This window comes from Myotis brandtii, unplaced genomic scaffold (genome assembly GCF_000412655.1).
Source record: "Myotis brandtii unplaced genomic scaffold, ASM41265v1 scaffold1119, whole genome shotgun sequence".
NCBI classification, from domain to species: domain Eukaryota; kingdom Metazoa; phylum Chordata; class Mammalia; order Chiroptera; family Vespertilionidae; genus Myotis; species Myotis brandtii.
In genome coordinates, this window is record NW_005353835.1 from 182,811 (window position 1) to 189,060 (window position 6,250).

The 6,250-nt window shown below is 44.6% G+C and overlaps 1 protein-coding gene and 1 pseudogene across 1 annotated transcript in view; both read right to left on the minus strand.

Moving 5' to 3' along the window:
- Window positions 1–6,250, minus strand: part of ABCB7 (ATP-binding cassette, sub-family B (MDR/TAP), member 7) — a 153,124-nt gene that overhangs the window by 116,721 nt on the left and 30,153 nt on the right. The gene's annotated exons all lie outside the window — the stretch shown is intronic.
- Window positions 6,010–6,250, minus strand: part of LOC102242689 — a 2,569-nt pseudogene continuing 2,328 nt past the window's right edge.

Consider the following 6,250-nt stretch of genomic DNA (forward strand, 5'->3'; position numbering starts at 1 on the left):
AGAGTTTGTGCCGCCCATGGAAAAAGGAGCGAATCTAGATACTTATGTAAATTTTGTTTGGTCCCTCTTCATAGAGGAAAATGTTTTACGCAGTACCATACGTTAAAAAAGTACTAGGAACTTTAATTGTTTAATTGTTTTTGTAAAGAAAAATGTTATAATTATTGAAAAACAACACCTAAAGTGCATTACGATCTGCAGTTATGATGATTTAAATAACGTGCAGTTTGCCCAAAAATGTGCGGTCCCTGGCGTATGTCTTAGAGATTTCTATGCGGTACGAAATGTGTTAAGATGCTACAGTGCCCTAGACAATAACAAAGTCAGAACAGTTGCACTGAAAAAGGTAAAAAGAACAATTTCACTTTACATAAACCCCTCCCCTAAGCTGGCAGAGCTCAACACCAAGAAAAATCATCCTATCCTACAACTTCTCCAGCAGGTGAAAAAAGAGAGTGAAGCATCCTATATAATAAAAGCCTAATATGCTAAGTGTCCGGTCAGCCGATCAACCAATCAAAAAGTAATATGCTAACGATATGCTAAGGCTGCTCAACCGCTCGCTATGAGGTGCAGACAGTCGATGGGTTGACCAGTTGCTAGGATGTGCACTGACCACCAGGGGCAGAGCTCCAACTGGTAAGTTAGCTTGCTGCTGGGTCTGGCCAATCGGGACTGAGCAACACAGGCCAAACATGCCCTGGAGCCCTCCTGCGGTCCCTCCCCGGCTGGCCAACCTCCCATGTCCCTCGCCAGCCCCGATCATGCACCGGTGGGGTCCCTTGGCCTGGCCTGTGCCCTCTCACAATCTGGGACCCCTCAGGGCATGTCGGAGAGCCAATTTCGGCCCGATCCCGCAGGCCAGGCTTAGGGACCCCACTGGTGCATGAATTCGTGCACCGGTCCTCTAGTGTATACAATATTCCAGAATCACAGAGAACTACATAAAGTACTGGTTTCTGTCTCAGCTCACTAATTAGTACTGATGAAATCAGAAAAAACTGGATGCCTGGTGGCAGCTAAGAACAAAGGAAAAGCAGTTGGTGTGTTGATACAGTTAACAGTGCTTTGCACAATTGGGAGGAGACACATAATTTAAGGCTTTCCTCCTGATAATGAGGGCCTGGAAAAAGATTTGTTGGTACAAATCCCTCTAATTACAAATCTATAAATACAAGTCCAGAGAAAATACAACCACGGGCCCCCAAAATCTCTAGCTGGAATGATTGGTGAAGGTCTTTCCCAGTCAAAGCCAGTGCATATAGACTAAGACAGTGGTTGGCAAACCGTGGCTCACGAGCCAGATGCGGCTCTTTGGCCCCTTGAGTGTGGCTCTTCCACAAAATACCACATGCGTGCGCGCACGTACACTGCGAATGAAACTTCGTTGCCCATGCGCAGAAGTCGGTTTTCAGAAAGGAGATAGACGAAACAAGTATACAAGACGAGTGTGGATGGGAGAGTTGGAAGGGATCGATCTCAGCAAACGTACCTCAATCAGACTGAGGACGTTTTTAGCAAAGGCCAGCTTAGGAGTACCCTAATTAAGTTAATAACAATGTACCTACCTATATAGTTTAAGTTTAAACAATTTGGCTCTCAAAAGAAATTTCAATCATTGTACTGTTGATATTTGGCTCTGTTGACTAATGAGTTTGCCGACCACTGGACTAGGAGATACGGCTATTTCTTCAAATGTGCAGATACCAACACAAGGTAAAAGAAACATGAAAAGAGAAAAAGAAGGTCCAGTTGAAGGGGAAAAAATGAAGCTCCAGAAACTTACACTAAAGAAATGAAGGTATATGAATGATCTGACAAAATTTTTAAAATAACTATCATAAAGATTTTCAATGAGTTTGAGAAAATGGCACACGGACAAAATGAGAATGTCAAGAGACAGAAAATATAAAAAAGAAAGTTTTGGAGCTAAATAATACAAAATCTGACCTGAAAAATTCAATAGCTGGGTTCAACAGAAGACTTGATCAAGGAGAACAAAGAATCAGCCAACTTGATGAAAGGTCATTTGAAATTATCCAGTTAGAAGAGTAAACAGGAGCAAGAATGAAAAAGAGTGAAGAAAGCCTATGGAACTTAAGGGACACATGAATCACTCTTCATCAAGCATGTCAAACACACGGCCCACAGGCCTCATGCGGCCCACGACGAGTATTTTTTGCGGCCCAGACAATATAATGGTATGTAAGAAACATTTTAATAAAAATTTCATAACTTAATTTTTACAATATCCTGTTATACATAATTAATAATGAACTATAACATTCGCTAATGGCTGATTACTATAATCATGTTGCATTCATTTCCCTTACACGCCTTATGCACAAGCGCACCATTTCTCTTCACTAATACTAGCAGTGAATATTTTAGCAGCCAATTTCCACGTCATTAGTCTTGTACTGACTTGTTTGGTGTGCACAACAGGAAATACTTCGCTTTCGGAGAACAAGAAAAATAGGATTATTTGCGTTATGCTTATTAATTTTGCATTTATTCAGTGTCTGGTAAGTTAATGTTTAAGAAAAAATATTAATTTTTATTAAAACATTCTATTATTTTATGTTAACGATTACTCATTTATTTCAGCCCTTTGTATTCAGCATGTCTCTATCGAAATAAACCTACATTTCTATGAAAATTGAAGTTTTTGGTTTTTTGAAGCCCACATAAACTTAAATATTGTCTATCTGGCCCATGTTAGCCTTTGAGTTTGACATGCTTGCTCTTCATATTATAGGCATCTCAGAATGAGAAGAGAGAGAGAAAGGTACATAAATATTATAGTGGTTGAAAACTTCCAAAATCTGGAGAAAGAAAAATGGATAACCAGATCCAAGAAGCTCAAACAGACTAAAAAAGATGAAATCAAAGAAATCCCCAGCAGGCCACATTATAATTAAATTGTCAATATTCAAGTACAAAGTCAGAATTTTGAAAGCAAAAAGAGAAAAGTGACTCATCACATAAAAGGGAGCCCCAATAAGACTATTAATAGATTTCTCATCAGAGGTTTTATAGAACATAAGGGAATGGAATGATATATTAAAAGTCATAAAAGAAAATTATTGCCAAACAAAAATACTCTATACAGCAAAAATGTCCTTCAAAAAATGAAGGAGAGAGAGAGACTTTCAGATAAACAAATGTTGAGGAAATTCATCAATGTAGAGCTGCCGTTACAAGATATGATAAAGGGTATTGTTCTAGTTGAAATGGAGTTAAACAGCAACACAAAAGTATATGAAAGTATAAAAGCAACCTGGTAAAGGTAAATACAGGGTGGGACAAACGTAGGTTTACACTTCTGAGCACATGAAACACAGATTTTATTCTTGTATTGTTAATTTTAGTTATTGTATAATTTTTCATATGAACAACTGTAAACCTACGTTTGCCCCACCCTGTATATAGACAAATAAAGAATACCATAATACTCTAAAAGTGGTACAAAACCCACTTTTCCTAGTATAGAAATTAAAAATAAAAGCATAAATAATAACTATAACTAGAAATATTTGAGATACATTAAATAGCCAAGTCCTTTTTTATCAATAATTATTTTAAATTTTAAAGATAAGTTCTCCAATCAAAATAAAGTGGCTGAATGGATTTAAGAAAAAACAAGATCCAATTATGCTGTCTACAAAAGACTTACTTTAGACTTACTAGTAAAGACACACAGACTAAGTAAGAGAAAGATAAGTATCACATAATCTCACTCATATGTGGAATCTAATGAACAAAATAAACAGATGAACAAAATAGGTTCAGAGGCATAGAAGCATGGTACAGACAGTGGATCTCAGAGGGAAGGCGGGGTGGGAAGAGATAACCAAAGAACTTATATGCCTACTAGTGGCCCGGTGCACGAAATTCGTGCACAGGTAGGGTCACTGGGCCTGGCCGGCGATCAGGGCCGGCCGGGGCCTTCCTGCTGCTGGCAGGGGCCTTCCTGCTGCTGGCAGGGGCCTTCCTTCATTCTACGCCACTCCCTGGTGGTCAGTGCACATCATAGCAAGCTATCAAACTCCCGGTCTCCCGATCGAACTCCCAAGGGGACACTTTGCATATTAAACTTTTATATATATAGATTAAGGTGAGTGTACATTTTGAACAGCAAATGTGACTCCGGTCTCCTGGTCAAACTGCCAAGGGGACAATTTGCATATTAGCCTTTTATTATATAGGATAGGATATGCATAATCCATGGACACAGACAATAGGATGGAAAAGACCTGAGGTCAGGGGCGGGGGTGGGCGAAAAGAGGTTTTATATATACATATAAAACCCTAATATGCAAAAAGACCAAACAGTGGAACAACCAAACAACCGGTTGCTATGACGTGCGCTGACCACCAGGAGGCACGCGCGGAACATGACAGGCGTCGGCAGCAGGCGGCAGAGGGTGGAACATGGCGGGCGTCGGCTGCGGGGGAATGGTGGAGCAGGTTGAGTGGGGGCGCCAGACCAAGGCGGGATGCCAGTCATTGTCATCTGGGCGAGCCTCTGGTGATTACTGAAAATTGTTTGCTCCTGCACCCCGCGGTCCCACCCGGAGCTCGCACCTGCTACGGGCGCTGGCCCCGCTCACACCCACAGACAGTGCCAGAGCCGCTGCTTGCACCCGCTGCTGGTGCCCTGTGCCAGTCCCGATCACTCGGCACCATCAGCGGGTTCGAGCTACAGCTACCGGCCCCAATGGCCCCTAAGGGCTTCTCCATCTGCCCCTGCTCCAGAGGGGTGATCTGGGCAGCAACTGCCGCTCACACCCACTGCTGGCACCGGCCCCAATCGCTCCATGCCATCAGCGGGTGCGAGCGGTGGTGCCTGGAGCGGGGCTGCCAGCAGAGGGGACTGGGGGCCACTGTGGGAGGGACAGGCAGGGGCGCAGAGGAGGATGGGCCACCCGCCCCTGTGCCCACTGCAGCCTCGCGAACCACAGTTCCTTTCAAGGTACACAATTTCGTGCACTGGGCCCCACTATAATGATAAGAGCTTCAATTTACCAGAAAGACTTATCAATTATAAATACACTAGAGGCCTGGTGCGTGAAATTCGTGCACTGGGGGGGTGTCCCTCAGCCCAGCCTGCATCCTCTTGCAGTCCAGGACCCCTCAGGGGATGTCTGCCTGCCAACTTAGTCCCATTCCCTGTGGGCCTAAGCCGACAGTTGGAAATCCTTCTCGCAGTCCGGGATCCCTCGCTTCTTACCACCCACCTGCTCACTGCTCCTTACCACTCAGCTCACTGCTCCTTAGCATTGCATGGAGGCAGGAGAGGCTCCCACCACTGCCACTGCGCTCACCAGCCATGAGCCCTATCATTCTGTATAGTTGTCTGTGGGCCAACTGCTCTCTCCCTTCTCACTTAGGGTGAAAATGGAACGCAGAGGGCTGCCCAGAGCTGAGGGGAGTGGCTGGGCCCACGGGGCGAGAGGTGGACACAGAGGAGGCTATCTCACCCGATTGTGAGGCAGGCTGGCTGGCCTTCATCTGCCTGACCGCACCCAGGGAGGGACCGAGCAGGGTGTCTGCCTCTCCATTCTCCATCCTTCCATCTGTGACACCTGTCACCCTTGCCAGGCCTCCCCCAAAGTGAGTTCAGCTCAATCCCTGAATGTAAAAGGGCATGCTGGGGGGCGGGGGGGCTCCACTCCAGTGCCTCCTGATTCCCAGCAACAGGACCTGATTTCAGGACGGTGGCCACAGTTGCAGAACATAGATCTGTTTCAAAAAAAGTTGGGAATGCAGACTTTCGTAAGAGCCCCTATTCCAAAAGGTGGCAGTTTATTCACAATGTGGCAAAGACACCTTCAAGAGTAACATAAGTGGGTAAAGTCAGGGCCAAACTGGGCCATTTCCTCATCCAATCTCTGTGAGGCAAGTGAACAGAACCAAGTCTCAGTTCTTCGCAGGACACTTCCGGGGTTTTTTTTAAGCCTAAAGGATAGTAGTCAGTCTCCATTCTCGTTCTTTGGGATTTTTTCATCATCGGATAAAAGGATACGTACATTGGGGCAATCCTTTCGAGATACAATATTCCAGTTGCATCTGTGTGACGATGACAGTGCTCCTCAGAGGGAGGGAGCTGACAGATGAGGAGCAGGGAATTCTGAATACCAAACCAATGACAGAGTTGCTAAGCCTTTCCTTCACATGTCTGACACCCCTTTTCAGGCAGCCTGCAGGCCGGGCGTCTGCTGGACCTTTACCACTTGATATCCTGGCA